Consider the following 16,156-nt stretch of genomic DNA (forward strand, 5'->3'; position numbering starts at 1 on the left):
ATATCAATACAGGGTGGGGGATGAAGGGGTTGAGAGCAGCCCTGTGGAGAAGACCTTGGGGGTCCTGGCGGATGAAAAGCTGGACATGAGTCAACAATGTGTGCTTGCAGCCCAGAAAGCCAACGATATGCTGGGCCGCATCAAAAGCAGTGTGGCCAGCAGATCAAGGGAGGTCATTCTGGCCCTCTGCTCTGCTCTGGAGAGACCTCACCTGGAGCCCTGCGTCCATCTCTGGAGCCCTCAGCACAAGAAGGACGTGGACCTGTTGGAGCAGGTCCAGAAGAGGGACACCAAAATGATCCGAGGGCTGGAGCCCCTCTCCTACAAGGCCAGGCTGAGGGAGTTGGGGTTGTTCATCCTGGAGAAGAGAAGGCTGTGAGGAGACCTTATTGCAGGCTTTCCGTACTTAAAGGGGGCCTACAGGAAAGATGGGGAGAATCTTTTTAGCAAGGCCTCTTGTGACAGCACAAGGAGTAATGGTTTTAAGCTAAAGGAGGGTAGATTTAGGCTGGAATCAAATCCCACTGTCAGTGACATGACCCTGTGGAGCTGGGCGTTATCTCCTCTCCCACAGCACCTTTCCAGAGCAGAGTTGCATTGCAGCACTTGTGGGTCTGTAGAGCTGCTGGGCCTCAGGAAAGCTGTGCTTGAGGCACACAAGGCAGCACAGAGCAGCGTTGCATGTTCATGCAACAGTCACTGTCCTGGGCCTGCCTTCAGCCAAGGGGGTGTTGTGTTCCCAGGGACAGGGGAGTTTGTGAGACTGCTGACCTCCCCAGGGCCTCCCACATGCCCACAGTGCCTCTCTGGAGGACAACAGATTGCTGTTCCCATGACGTGCTGCAGGGCCAAGGGGGTAATTCTGAGCAGAGACGCAGCAAGGCAAGGACTGATGGCCATTGGCAGCGGAGTAACTAGGGCTGTCTTCCTCAGCTTCAAGAGGCAGTGCCTGGAAGAGGAATCGCTGCAGTGCGTCCCACCCTCCGCCTCGAGCAGTGATGAAGGGTTGCCCTGTGCCCCCACCTATTTCCTTCCACAAAGCAATGGCTTTCTTCATCAGCAGTCAGTATGCAGATGGTCAGACCCCCTAAGGGACACAGACAAGGTTGCAGCAAATTTTAATGATTTTGGAGAGGGAAATGAGGTCCCTCCAAGTGGAGGCCCCCAGCGAGGGGAGCAGCAGGAGCAGCCAAGAAGCTGTTTCCCTTTTGCTGTGGCAGAGTTCCCACAGGGCATGTGGGGACCTGCCTGGCAATGGGAGAGAGGTTAGCAGGCTGGTTTCTGGGGTCCTCACTGCAGGCTTTGAGAGGAGGACAAGACAACAAAGAAAAGAGAGAAAAAGGTGAGTGGAAGATAGGAGAGGTAGACATTGGCCATGTTTTCAGAGAGCCCAGGCTGGCCCCTTCCAGTCTGCCCTTGCAGGGCAAGTCAGACATGGTCAGCTGCTCTTAAAACAATGGCATGAAGTTCGATCCTGTGTCCAGCACCACGTTCTGAGTTCCTGGGGGTCCTTGTCAGGGTCCATTGCCAGCATCTTTAGCAGGGGGGGCACCTTCTGCCACAGTAGCGGCTGGTAATGCAGGAGAGGTCACAGCACCCAGAGGAGATGGGCACTCCATCACAGCTGAGGATGCTGCCAACAGCAGCGGAGGTGGAGGATCCCACAAGGGTGTTCTGCGGGAAGGAGCTGAGGATTGGTCCGGGCAGGGTCACCACCACAGCAGGGGGTTCAATGACAACAGTGGAGTTCTGGCACTGCCTGACACAGGGCTCGTTGCAGCTGTTGGCCAGCGGGGTCGGGCCGCAGGGCTGGCAGGGCTGGCAGGGCTGGCACTGGTCGTAGCAGGACATGTCTTGGGGCCTGAGGGGCACCTGGGAGAGAGGGCAGGGAGGAAGCAAAACACAGGGATGCATGAGGAGCAGCCTGTCACCACACCATGAGGGAGCCAAAGACCATGCAGGACCGGGAGGTGGAGGCTGTGCAGAGATGTATGAGGGCTTCTTGGCCTTATCCTGACAGGGCCCAAAAAGACCCACCACCTCCTGTGCAGCTACTGTCCAGCCTCTTAGTCTAGAAGCTACCTCACTACAGTCCCAGCTTCCCTCCATGGCTAACTTTCTCACCACTTCCCTCTCCCACAACAAGCACCCACAAGATCTGGCACAGGACAAGGCTAGTGTCAGCTGAGAGGTCCATTGAGGTGAGACCTCCTTTTAGAGAAAACAGAGAAGGAGAAGGGGCTCAGACTCACCTGACGCTCAAGGAGAAGAAAGCAAGAGAAGTGGATGAGAGAGCGAGGAGCTGGGCTGGCTTTTATCATGGACCTTTCCTGCCCCAGGCTGCCAGAGGCATCCCTTGTAGAGGTGGTTATTTTCTGACAAGCTCATCTTGAATGGAAGACATGCCAGCTAATGCTATGGGCTGTGTTTTGGCTTCCTCGATTGCAGCTTTTCATTTCCTGCTTTATGCCAGGCACATTCCCCAGTGAAGGCGTATTTTGCATGACAGGATGAGAGGCCCAAGCATTTCCCGTGCAAAACACATCAGTGTGGGCAGAGGACTCATCTCAACATGCCGGAAGAGTCCGGTGAAGGACACTGAAGACAGACTGAAAAACTGTCTTACACAACACACATACACACACACAGATCTGGATGTCCAGTCACCTGAGTTAATGGAGAAGACTCAAGGCACCCAAACAAAGGCTGTCTACACTGTCCAGGACCACTGCACAGTGTTGGACTTGAACAGAATCCTCTTCTGCGTGTCCTTTTTGCAAGGGTTCAGCGTGGTTGCGGGAAGACTGCTCTGCACTGGGTGAGAGTGGGAGATGCAGGTGATGAGAGTAACGTGCCCAGCTTGAGCCCATCTGCCCACACCAAAGCCCTTTCCCTGCTCTCTGTCTGTCCCTGAGTACCATGGACATGGATGTGGGCTTTAGCCATGGGATGGAGGTGCTTGTAGGCTCTGGTAGGACAGCCTGTGGGTTCCCTTCTGATCGCGTGATGAAGCAAGCCATGCACACGTGACCAGGTAGGCAGGCCCTGCTGTGGGATTATGCCAGCTGGGGAGTGTAGAGGCCATGATCGCTCAGTTGCAGGATCAGTGTGTCCAGAAAGATGATTTGTCCCATTTACTGTGCACATCTGCTGTGGGATGGGATAAGTCCTGTGTGTGAGCTGAGGTCTCTTCACTGACTGTGGGAAGAGTCTGTAGAGACTGTTAGAGCAGGTCCAGAGGAGGGCCACGAAAACGATCAGAGGGTTGGAACACATCTTCTATGAAGAAAGAGTGAGAGAGGTGGGGGTTGTTGAGTGTGGAGAGGGGAAAGTGTCTGGGGAGGCCTTCTTGTGGCCTTTCAACACTTAATGGGGCCTTATAAGAAAGAGAGAGAAAGACATTTTGCCAGGCTCTGTAGTGACAGGACAAGGGGCAGTGGCTTTAAACTGAAAGAGGGTAGATTTAGCTTGGGCATGAAGAAGAAATATTTTCCGATGAAAGTGGTGAGACCCTGGAAGGTGTTGCCCAGAGGTGTTGTGGATGCCCCAACATTGGAAGTGTTCAAGGTCAGGTTAGATGGGGCTTTGAGCAAGCTGACCTAATGAGAGATTTCCCTGCCCATGGTGGGCGAGTTAGACTAGATGTTCTTTCAGGGTCCCTTCCAACCCAAACCATTCTATGATTTGATGAATTCTATGTATAGATACATATTCTATACAGCTAATTCTATGAATTATGCCAGTAACAAAGATGGCTCTGAGGTTCACCCCTGCAGGGCAGGGAGTTTGGGTGGAATAAGCTCCTACATGAGGATGTCTGGAATCTGAGCTGGTCCCACAGGGCTGGAAGGACATGTTCCCTGAAGGGAACTTCATCCATTTTATTTACTAAGAGTGAGGTGTAAAGCACAGCACAGAAGTCAGAAGAGAATCCCTCTCCCTCGAGAGCTCATGTGGGCAGCGTGCATGGCAGGAGCGGGGTGTGGCAGCACTCAGCAGCTTTGGCTTCTGTCCCCAGGGGACCCCCTTGGAAGAGTGAGGACTGCTGGACAGGAGTGGAAAGGGTTTGGCAAGGTGAGGGCAAGAGTGTCTTTGCAAACAGCTGCTACCCTTGGAAGGAGGAGTTCAAAGTAGGTATGGAGGGGGAGGTGTGCCGTAGACTGAAGAACAGGGAGACCACAAGGGCTAGAAGAGGTGTGCATGGGGGACAGCATGCCAGGGGAGGCTCTGACACTACCGCTGTGACACAGGTGGTGGTGTAGTTACATGTCTGCTACACACCTCCTGCTCAAGAAGAGGAGGCAGATGATGCCTCCTGATGTCAGGCACTTGGGGAAAGCCTCACAGTCACAGGCCCTGCTACTCATGGCTGGCTTCTCCCACCTCAGTATCTGCTGCAGGAGCAAAGTGGCTGGGCACAAGCAAAGCAGGACATGTCTAGGGCATCTGGAAGACAAATTTTTGATGCAGGCAATCCATGAAGGGACTAGAAGACAGACTCCGTTAGACCTGCTACTCACCAATGAGGAGAACTGTTGGATGATGTGAAGTTCCAGGGCAGCTTTCCCTGCAGTGACCATGAGGCTGTGCCTCTGAAGATCCTCAGAGACTGACCAAGACAAACAGGATGACTTCTGCCCCCAACTTCAGAAGGGCACATCTTAGTCTCAGCAGGGACCTACCTGCTTGGCAGGATGCCATGGGAAACTGCCCTGGAGCACAGAGGGTCCCAGGAGAGCTGGCTAACCTCCAAGGACAGCGTCCTCAGAGCACAAGGATGGTCCTCTGCAATGTGCACAAAGGTGAGTCAGGAAAAGCCAAAGCTTTTCATGCAGTGGAAACGTGCAAGGCAGGTGAAGGGAATGTAGACAGGTACCTCTGAGCCTCTTGGCAGCAAAAGGAAGGCTGAGTAGATGAGGGCTCATTGCTGGCTGAGGAAGGGGACTTGGTGACAAATGATGGGGAAAAGGCTGATGTACTCGATGCCTATTTCTCCTCAGTTTTTCCTGGTATGGCTTCTCCACAGGTCTACCACAACCCTGATCCTCCTGCAGACTCTCTGGGAACGAAGCAGCACCCACAGTAGAAGAAGAAATCACATCTCACCAACCTCCTTGCTTTCTCTGAGGAGGTGCCTGGCACTGTGGGGAAGGGGAGGAGCACTGGCTCTGGGGTACCTTGACTTTAGCAAGAACTTTGACATACCCTCATGGGTGCACACCTATACACACACACAGAGGTATGCACACTCACAGGCACGCACACACACAGACGTGTGTGCACACAGTCTCACACACATGGGCACAACCACACACGTGAGCTTGCACGCACCCAAACAGTAACTCGTATGTGTGCACTTATGAAGAGGTGTGTGCACACAGGTTCCCAAAGGAGCCCATGTGCAGACACAGGCACAGCCACCCCCCATGCCAACATGTATGCACAGATATTCAAACACACATGCTTACACATATGCATGCTCTTGCACACGTGTATTTGCGTACAGTTATGAGTGCACGCTCAGGTACAGAGATGGACACACATAAAAGCACATATCCACCACATATGGCCACACACTTTCATATACACAGACCAATGTCACACCCGTCCACGCTAAGCTGCATGAAGGCACGTGCATGTGATAAAAGACATACACACTTATCAACAGACGTGCCCAAACACACTGGCGCGCAACATTTGTGCACACTCACGCTTGCATGTGCATTACCACAAGCACTCACAGACACACGTATGTGCAAAAGCGCACATGAGCACAGCCAGGGGAACATGTACGTGAGCATGAACATGCACACACACCGCTGAGAACCAGGGCACTCAGGGCCAGCTCTCAGCCTCTCGGCATGACTCTAGGCAGGTCCTTCAGGCCCTACAGTTAAGGCAATGAATCCAACACCATCAGCTTTAGCGAGCTCAAGAGTTTGACTGAGGCTGTCAGCTCTTTTCTCAGTAGAAAAGAGAGAGGAACCACAGCAGAGTGGAAGCTGTTGTGGCCTTTCTAGACATGGAGCCTCTCCCTGTCCCAAGTCTGTGGGTCAGGGGTAATGTACAAAGTAGAGAACATGCAAACTGCTGCAGCCACAAAGAATCCCCACATTACAATTGCAGAAACTCCTCCAGCCTTAGATGGTCCCAGCTGTCCCTAGTCTTCTCCTTGGGGGAGGTGTGCAGGTGTAGGACCAGCCCCTGCTCTGTAAAGGGACTGCTGCCTCAGGGATGTATTCACACAGCAGCAGGGAGTGGAATGCCCGAGACAAGCCAGGCTCCCCACAGGCTGCAAACACTGAGGCCGGGGCACCAGAAATGACACTGATAACATGCCAGTAAGAGAGGCACTCAGCCTCTACAAAGCAGTCCTGAAAATGCCATTTCTTAGCACTAAGACGAGAAAGAGAGAGAGGACAATATAGATAACCTTGCATCCCTTCAGATGCTGAGGACCTTGAGCTGCTCAACATCAGCTGCTCTCACAGAATGAGAGAATCACAGAAGAGCTGAGGTTGGAAGGGACCCCTGGAAGTCATGGGGTCCACCCCCCCTGCTCAAGCAGGACCAGCTAGAGCCAGTTGCCCAGGCCTGTGTCTAGGTGGGGTTTTAATCTCTCTGAGGGGGGAGGCTCAGCAAACTCCCTGGCATACCTATGCCAGTGCTCAGTCACTCCCACAGCACAAGGAAAAAGTGTTGCCCACTTTCCAGGGCACAGGACCCTGTGCAGATCTGATCCACAGAATGGTTACCCCCTTTTGGTAAGTTGAGCTTTAGAGCATTTTCCTCACATGGCAACATACTGAGCCATCATTTCAGCTGTCAAACACTACAACCCTGCCAGTTGTGTATTGCAGGTGAGCAAATACCAGCAGCTTTCCCATCCTTGTTTCTTAGGGTGTGCGAAATGTGTTCGGCAGGGGAGTAAGAGCCGTGTAAAGAACAAGCAGTGCCCTGTCTAGTGACCCGTTTGAGGTCACTTCCCATGAAGACCCATGGGCCATAGGAACAGGCCACAGCAGTGAAATGGGAAGCACAGGTTGAGGCAGCTCTGTGCCTGCCTTCTGCACAGCAGAGCCACAGGATCGCTCTTGCTCTGCGCCTGTAAGAAGTGAAGGCGGAGAGGAAGCAGCTGAGGGCCACACTGCCAACACTGCAGATAATCACAGCCTTGTTTGCAGAAGTGCCAGCACAAGCCATGGCCAGCACGGCTGGCGGAACACTGAAGAAGTGGCAGATGTGCCTGTGGGCACAGAGAGCCAACTAGCAGGTGAGTCTTGTATGCAGAGCAGGAGGCAGGGAACCGGCCAGCCATGTCCCTGCCACCAGCCAGATGCACACAGCCTGATGCAGGATGGCCCCATAGCACAGCGGGTTGCAGGTAGGCAAGCTGTGGCCATAGGACATGACAGTGTAGAGGGAGCAGTGCTCTCCGCCCAGCAGCTGGCAGTCCTCCAGCACCCTTGGAAGGAAGAGACCGGAGAAGAGTGACTGAAGCTTTTGGTCTTCAGTTGTTCCAAGATATGCTTATTTAGTTTCTATTAGCTTCATAATTCCCTCTGGGTGGAGGACATAGGTGTGGGGATTTCTGTTCTTCCACTTCTATACTTTTGTCAAGACATCTGGATTTTCATGCAGAAAATAGAATATGAGGCTATAGTGGCTGCCAAGAGGCATTTCCACTGATGAGAAAGGAGGAGATTTACATGGAAAACCAAATCCCTCCCCCCGAGAGTGGCAGCCAGTTCTGAGCACAGACTCTCTGGGGGGAGCAAGCAGTCAAGAGCTCTGAGCCCCCCTGCAGCTCTCTTGGGAAGTGCACCCAGTACCCTCGTCCTTGCTGATCTTCACATTCTCCTGCACGCTCTGTATCAGAGCAATTTGCTCTCCCTCAGAAATACACCATTTCACTGTCCCCATGTCTGTGCTGACTGCCCTCAGCTCCCAAATGTTTTACTCCAATTTCCAGCTTCGATGCAGTCCATGGCATGGGTGACTATTCCCTGCCAACGCCTGCTGGCTCGATTGGGTGGTGGAGGGGAGAGGAAGGTGGAACAGTAGCTGTGGTCCATCCCAAAGGCTGTTCCCTGCTTTACCATTTTTGACATTCTGCAAAGCAAATCGCCTGCTGGTGCTGCAAACCCAGCCCCTGCCACCGCAGTGCAGCTCAAACCTTAGCAAGAGGACATTCCTTCCTCAAGAGCTGACGGGGCTGCTGATCCCTCACCACCTCCTGCCTCTCTGGCCATTTGTGGGCAGAGGCACAGCAAGGCAAGGCCTGATGGCCACGAGCAGCCAGGGATGACTCCTTCAGCTCCCAGGGATGGTGCCCAAAAGAGGAGGCACTGCAGGGTGTCCCAACCTCCCAATCCTCTGTGAATGGAGAAGGGTCTCCTTGTGCCCTCACCTCCCTTCCACCCCTGAGCAACACCTATTTCTTTTGGCACCTTGGGGAGTGTCGACAGACAGAAAGACCACATGGAGGCCAGGCCTGAATGCAGCAGAACTTTAATGAGTTAAAAGAGGGGAACAAAGTCACTCTGAGTGGAGGACAGCAGCGCAGGGAGCCCCGGAGGCAGCCTAGAGTCTGCGGTCCTTGTCCATGGAGAGTTCTTGCATGACAGATGGTCCCCACCAGGCTGGCCTTGGTGGGACCTTGCTGCCAAGGGGATACAAAGCAAACAAAGAAGAGGGGAAAAAAGGGAAAGCCATTCAGCTGTACTGAAAACACCTCCGAAATCTCGATCCCGTGCCCAGCACCATGTTCTGAGTTCCTCAAGGTGTGTTCCTACGGGTTTCCCAGCATCTTTAGCAGGGAAGGCACCTTCTGCCACAGTAGCGGTTGGTAATGCAGGAGAGGTCAAAGCCCCCAGAGGAGATGGGCACTCCCTCAGAGCTGAGGATGCTGCCAACAGCAGCAGAGGTGGAGGAGCCCACAAGGGTGTTCTGTGGGAAGGAGCTGAGGATGGGTCCAGGCAGGGTCACCACCACGGGGGAGGGCTGGATGATGACGGTGGAGTTCTGGCACTGCCTGACACAGGGCTCGTTGCAGCTGTTGGCCAGTGGGGTCGGGCCGCAGGGCTGGCAGGGCAGGCACGGGCTGTAGCAGGACATGTCTCTGGGCTGGAGATGCACCTGGGAGAGAAGCAGGGAGGAAGCAGAGCACAAGGGTGGGTGATGAGCAGCCTTGGTTACACAGTGGCAATGGAGGCAAGGCCACAATTCAGTGGCGAGAGGGATGCGCTAGGAGGAACACAGTCTTCATAGTCCTACAAAGAGCAGCCTGGCCCAGGGACACTCACTCCTAATTCATGAGCCAAAAGCCCCCGCAGCCACATCCCAGCCTCTCTCTAACCAGACCTTCTCCCCACTTCCCTCTCCCATGACCAGAAGATCTGAAATGCAGCAAAGAACAGAGCAATTTCAGCTGAGAGGTCCATCAGGGAGAGATCTCAGTTTGGAAGAGGAGGAGAAGGGGCTTCAGACTCACCTGGTTGCCAAGCAGAAGGAGGCAAGAGAAGTGGATGAGAGAGCAGGCACTTGCGCTGCCTTTTATACCTGCCCTTCATTGCCACAGGACCAGAGGCACCCGCGGCAGAGGTAGCAATTCTCGGACAAGCTCATCTTGAATGCAAACCAGCGCAGCTAATGACATGGGCTGTGCTTTGGTTTCCTGCACTGATGCCTTTTCATTTCCAGATTTGTGCCATGCCCATTTCCCAGTGAAGGCTTCTTCTGAGCACTCGGATGAAAGGCTCTAGGATTTCTAGGGCAAGAATGCAGCAGTGCTGGCAGAAGTCTCAGCTCAAGTGCTGGATGGGTCCAGAGCAAGCAGGTGACATCAGCCTGGGTCACTGCGGTGGGGCTGTTTGCAGTGGTGTTCTGAGGAAGAAGGTCCAGCCACCCTCAGCTGAACACCATGGGCTCCCATGCATGAGGACGTCCTATGTCCTTATCTTTCCCTCCCTCCTCACATCACCCCAATGCTCACTTGTTGTTGCCTCCCCAGGTGTGTGCATTGTGCTCCTAGGTTTTGACCCCATCCTGCCTCACACTGCCCACTCCCCAGGGGACCTTAGCAGAGTCCATGGTTCGTTGTGTTCCTATGTGTGTTCTTTACTTTTGTCTGCTATCCATGTCCGTGTGTCCTTGTGTGCCCCTCATCAGGAGGGAATGTGCTGCTCATGGCAGGGACACTCTCCTCTGCCCTGTCCATGAGCACCACAGAGCAGCATGTTCCCAGGGTCAGAAGGAGCCTGAGTGCAGCTGAGTGCTGATGGCAGCAGCCTGCTGGAGATCTGTCCAGGCAAGAGGCACGGAAATGCAGCCCCTGCCTCCTGACACCACCTATTCCTGCCCCTCCAAATCTCACGCCCTGCTGCTGCCGATTTCGGGACACAACAACAACAGGTTCACTCCAGCTTGGATCCTGACTTTAGTTCAATGGTAACAGTATTGGGAGTGTCTCAGCGGAACTGGCAGTGCCCCCTCCCTGCCTCTCCAAGCCAGGACACCGCTGCCTTCCACAGGGCTAGAGAGTTCAAAAGGATGGGCATGGAGAAAGGCTGAGGAATCCTGCCCACCTCGTGCTGGCCATCCCTCAGTGGATCTGCTTCCAATGCAGCGTCAGCGGTGCCTGGTGTGGGACACAGCCCCCTCTCATGTCCATGTCAATGCCAAATGTCCTTGTGCAGCCCTTCGACGTGCTGCTGTGTGAGGCAGGGACTGAGACCTTGTCCTGAACAGGTACGGAATGAAAGGAACATGAAGCCTGATGTCGCTGTGCTGTGAGTGGAAGGACAGACCCTGTGGCTTGCGCAGGGAAAGCCAAAGACCTGAGGACTGCTTTGGGCTTCAGCCCACAAACACCTTCATGCTCTGCATTGGAATGTCAGTCTGAGTGCCCAGCAACTGCCCCTGGGAGGGAAGGGAAGGGACATTGGGTTTGAGACCGCATCCCCCAAAGCCTGCTGCTCTCCCACAGCCATGTCCAGAACAGACCCTCTTTCTCACATGGGCTCTGCACACTGGGCAAATTTTCTAAGTGCATCTCCCCTCCGGAATATCTGTCAGCCTGAGCTCAGCTCCAGCTTGGAAGCACTGAGCTAAGGGCTTCCCCCATTCCCTCGGGGACCTTAGTGAGCCAACTGCCAGGGAGCTCTGCTGGGAGAGCTCAGCCAGGCCTGATTCCCCTCTCCATGGAGTCTCTTTTGAGCTGCAGCTCTACTGTTGCCCAAGGCCAACCTCATTGCTCATTGTCATGATGTGAGAGGAAGTCTAGAGAAGAGGAAGGGCAGGGGACATGTGTGCACCTGGATTTTAGAAGGACCTTTGACTCCCTCTCCAGTACTTCCTGATGATGAATGGGTTCATTAAGAGGCTGATAAGGTGGGTGGAAAATGTGCTCGACTAGCAGGCTCCAAGAGTTGTGACCATGAAGAAATGGTCTGGCTGGAACCTCATGAAGGCCAAAAAGAGCAAGGGCAAGGCTTTGCATCTGGGCTAGAAACCAGACCATGCACTCAGACATGTTGGGCAGTCGCTGTCTACGAAGGAGTTGCACAGAAAAGGATGTGTGGTTTTAGGAGACACTTAGCTGAACGTGAGACAGCAGCGTGCCCTTGCAGCAAAGAAGACGAACCGCACCCTGAGCTGTGACAGCCAAAGTGTTGCCAGCAGGTGCAGGGAAGTGTCCCTGCCCCTCTGTCCCATTTGAGACCACCTCTGCAGTGCTGCTTCCAGACTGGGGCTCCCACATCAAGGAAGGATAGCGACACAGCCATGCAAGTCCAACAGAGGCAACCCAGGGGTTAGGGCGCTGTCAAACATGACATGCGAGGAGAAGCTGAGAGAACCAGGCCTGCCTGTTTTGGAGAAGAGATGGCTCAGGGAAGACCTGCTTGCTTTCTACAACTACTTAATCAGAGGAGACAAAGACGGACCAACATACTGGAAGGTCTCAGTGATAGGAGTAGAGGCAGTGAAGAAGCACCTGGGACATGGAGAAAGCTGATTAAGCAATAGACTAAAAGAAATAATGAGAAAAGGAAGGTGTTTCCCAATGAGGCTGTGCAATGTCCATCTGTCGTGGCTTAGATCCTGATGGGATGAGGGAGAGAATTGGAGGAGTAAGAGTGAGAAAAACTCCTGGGTTGAGATAAGAACAGTTTAATAATTGAAATAAAGTAAAATATTAATGATAATAATAACAATACAATAATGATAATAATAATAATAATATACAAATCAAGTGATGCACAATGAAATTACTCACCACCCGATGACCGATACCCAGACATTTCCCGAGCAGCGATTGCTGCTCCCCGGCCAAACCCCCCCACTTTCTATACTGAGCGTGACACCATATGGTATGGAATAGCCCTTTGGTCAGTTGGGATCAACTATTCTGGCTGTGCCCCCTCCCAGTTTCTTGTGCGCCTGGCAGAGAATGGGAAGCTGAAAAGTCCTTGACTAGCGTAAGCAGTACTGAGCAACAACTAAAAACATCAGCGTGTTATCAACATTCTTCTCCTACTAAATCCAAAACACAGCACTATGCCTGCTACTAGGAAGAAAATTAACTCTATCCCAGCCGCAACCAGGACACCATCCCAGGAGGTGTTCAAGGATGGACCGAATGTGAGTTTTGCCAAGCCAATCTGATGGGATCTATTTGAGCAGGGGGGTGATCTAGATGACCTCTGGAGGTCCCTTCTCACCCACATTCTGAGATTCCCACACTTTCCCAGCCTTCCCTGAGCCCAGCATGCTTATGGGCTCACTTGTCCTCACACCCCCTCGGCCTCAGCAGAGCTGTCAGGCCTTGTGCCGGCACTGGGGAGAGGCAGCTGAAGGGAGGCTCTGCAGCCTGCTCCTTCCCCTGGGCAGGAAATGCGTGGCTGCTCTTTGCAGCCCCTGCGGTGGCAGGCAGCTCTGGGAAGCTGGTGCATGTGGCGGGTGAGGGCCCTGCAGCTGCCGCAGGCTGGAGCGGGCACTGGGCAGGCTTGTTGTTGGTGGGAGAGGACGGGCAGAGTGGGCTTGCAGGAGACAAAGCTGTGCCCGTGCAGAGCCGCTGAGCACTGGGAGCCCGGGCGAGCCCCCGAGCGGCGCCGGCGCAGGGCTCAGCCCCGGGGCGGAGCTGGGGGCGGCGGCGAGGAGAGGAGAGGAGAGGAGAGGAGAGGAGAGGAGAGGAGAGGAGAGGAGAGGAGAGGAGAGGAGAGGAGAGGAGAGGAGAGGAGAGGAGAGGAGAGGAGAGGAGAGGAGAGGAGAGGAGAGGAGAGGAGAGGAGAGGAGAGGAGAGGAGAGGAGAGGAGAGGAGAGGAGAGGAGAGGAGAGGAGAGGAGAGGAGAGGAGAGGAGAGGAGAGGAGAGGAGAGGAGAGGAGAGGAGAGGAGAGGAGAGGAGAGGAGAGGAGAGGAGAGGAGAGGAGAGGAGAGGAGAGGAGAGGAGAGGAGAGGAGAGGAGAGGAGAGGAGAGGAGAGGAGAGGAGAGGAGAGGAGAGGAGAGGAGAGGAGAGGAGAGGAGAGGAGAGGAGAGGAGAGGAGAGGAGAGGAGAGGAGAGGAGAGGAGAGGAGAGGAGAGGAGAGGAGAGGAGAGGAGAGGAGAGGAGAGGAGGCGGCGCGGCCGGAGCAGAGAGCCGGGGCTGGCGGCGGGCAGCGAGGCGCGGGCGGCGGAGCGGCGGGATGCGGCGGTGCCGGGGCGCAGGGCTGGCGGGGCTGGCCGCGGTGCTGCTGGGTGCGCGGGGCTGGCGGCGGTGGCGGGGGGGTAGGCTCTGTGCCCGGGCTGCTCCCCAGGGAGCCCAGCGCCAGCTCGGGCCTCTCCTTCTGCACCGTCTCTTTCCCCTCCCGGCCTCTCTGCCCTCTCTGCTCCCCCTTTCCCAGAGCTCTGCAGTCCCCCCTACGTAGCCTCCTTTGTTCCCATCATCTCTACCATCACAACTTGGCTGGCACGTGCGCCTGCTGCTCCGGGCACGCACTCTTGCCTCTGGTAATTCCCCACTTACTATTGCCCTGATTTCAGCCCTCCTTCACTGCAACACCCACTCTCCCTGGGTACTACTGTCTACTACTCTACTGTCTCTTCCTCTCTCCATCCGTGCATCCACCGCTCTTCTGACACATCTCTCCATGCATCTACCATCCCTAACCCCTCTTCCTACTCTGAGATGCTATAAATCCTCTCATCCCCCTGTGCATTCAGCCTTTTTTTTCTGTTCTGAATTCAGCCCTCCTTCCTTCACTGGAACACACCCAACTCTTCCATCGCCTCTCCCTCTCACTGTCCATCCATCCATGCACCTGCCTTTCTTCCCATCTCTGCATGCATCAGTTCCAAATTCCCTGCCAGCCTTTGTCCCTCACTCCACACACCCACACCAGGATCACTCTCCATCCCAGCTGAACAGCTCTCCATCCGTTCCAGTCTGGCTCTGTCTCACTGCCACTCTTCAGAACAGTTTCTGTGGGAAAATGAGAGCTGGGCGATCTTTGATGACCTTTGGGCTTCCCTTCTTCTTCCTCTGCAGTGGCTGTGGGCAGAGCCCAGGTGCAGCAGGACCCCTCGGCAGAGACCACCGAGGACACCGACATCAGCATCAACTGCTCACACCCCAACATAAACACCAACGACTTTATCCACTGGTACCGTCAGCTCCCGGGCCAAGGCCCCGCATTCATCGTGGTCACTCTTAAAGACTCCAAGGTTGTGCAGGACCCTCCGGGGCAGCTGTCGGTGGCGGCAGACCGCCGGTCCAGCGCCCTGCGGCTCTCCCGGCCCCGGCGCGGGGACGCGGCGGTGTATTACTGCGGCGTGGGAGGCACGGGGAGAGGAGCCGGGGCTGCGGGCGGGCACGAACCGCGGCGGGCGGGGCCGGGCGTGTGTGTGGGGGGCGGGGGGGACAGCCCCGGCCGGGACCGACAGGGGGCGCTGCCGCTCCGCCCCCCTGGCACCGCCACCGCCACCGGTCCTGGGAACGGCTTCGGCATCGACACCGGCACTGGTAGTGGCAAAAGCTTCAGCAGCATCACCAGCACCAGCACTGGTACTGGCAACGCCTTCAGCATCAACACTGGTACTGGCACCCGTCCTGGCAATGGCTTCAGCATCAACACTGGCACTGCCACAGGTACTGGCATCACTACCGGCAGCATCCTCAGGCCTGAAGAGGCCCCGCGGCCCTGGGAGGTCACCCAACGCAGCTCCGGAGCTGCCCACCAGGCAGAAACCTTCTCCCGCCCCTCAGCACCCCATCACCCCCACACTCCCACCTCTACGCACAGAGAAATCCCCTGCGACAGTGCCGGTGGCACGGGAGGAATCGCAGCCGCAGCGGCGGTGGTGTCCCGCAGTGCCCGGGAAGGAGCGATTACAGCTGGCGGTGCCGCTGGCTCCCGGTGAAGAGCAGCGCCTTTCTGCTCTGTGCAGGGAGGTGGGCAGCAGAGATCCTCCTGCCCACGGGCAGCCGGCAGTCCTCGGGCCCACCGCACGCACCGGCCACTGCTGACACGCAACACGCAGGGCCTCTTCTCGGGCTTCTGACTTTCCCCACTAGGACAGCCAAGGGAGCCCTGAGCAGGTGCTCTGCTCTGCGCTGCAAACACAGGGACTCCACTCGCCAGTTGCTAAGGCAGAACTTTCCTCGTGAAAGAGGAAGAAAGGGTTTCACATTTTGTTACTGTGTAAGAGCTCAGAAATACAATTAAACCCTTCACGCTGCAGGCTTTCAGAACATTCCTGCTAGTGCTACAAAGTCACCCCATGGAGTCAGGAGTTCAAGCTCCACACCGACCGGAGAAGGGGATGTTGAGGTGAGGGGCACGTTCAAGCGCTCCCCACAGTGGCTCAGTGTTGAGACTATGAGCTTGTTTGACAGGATTCAGAACCTTTGGAGCTGAGGCCCAGGAGACAGGCCAAACGCTTGCACTGGCCACACGGACCCCAGCCTCAAGGGATGCCAGGTTCCTACTCGATGAGTGAGTCAGAAACAGATTTGCTGAGTTGCCCTAAGGGGCTGGAGGTGTGAGGTGAGTGAGAGCCGGAAGGAGGCCTCTGGGAAGAGACTGTGGCTCCAGCCAGTCCCCGGGGAACTCTGTGTGGCTCCAGTAGCTGCCACAGCTGTTCAAAGCCCATGGCCAGAGGCTTCAGAGGCACAGAGG

The sequence above is a fragment of the Pelecanus crispus genome, chromosome 18 (assembly GCF_030463565.1).
Source record: "Pelecanus crispus isolate bPelCri1 chromosome 18, bPelCri1.pri, whole genome shotgun sequence".
NCBI classification, from domain to species: Eukaryota; Metazoa; Chordata; class Aves; order Pelecaniformes; family Pelecanidae; genus Pelecanus; species Pelecanus crispus.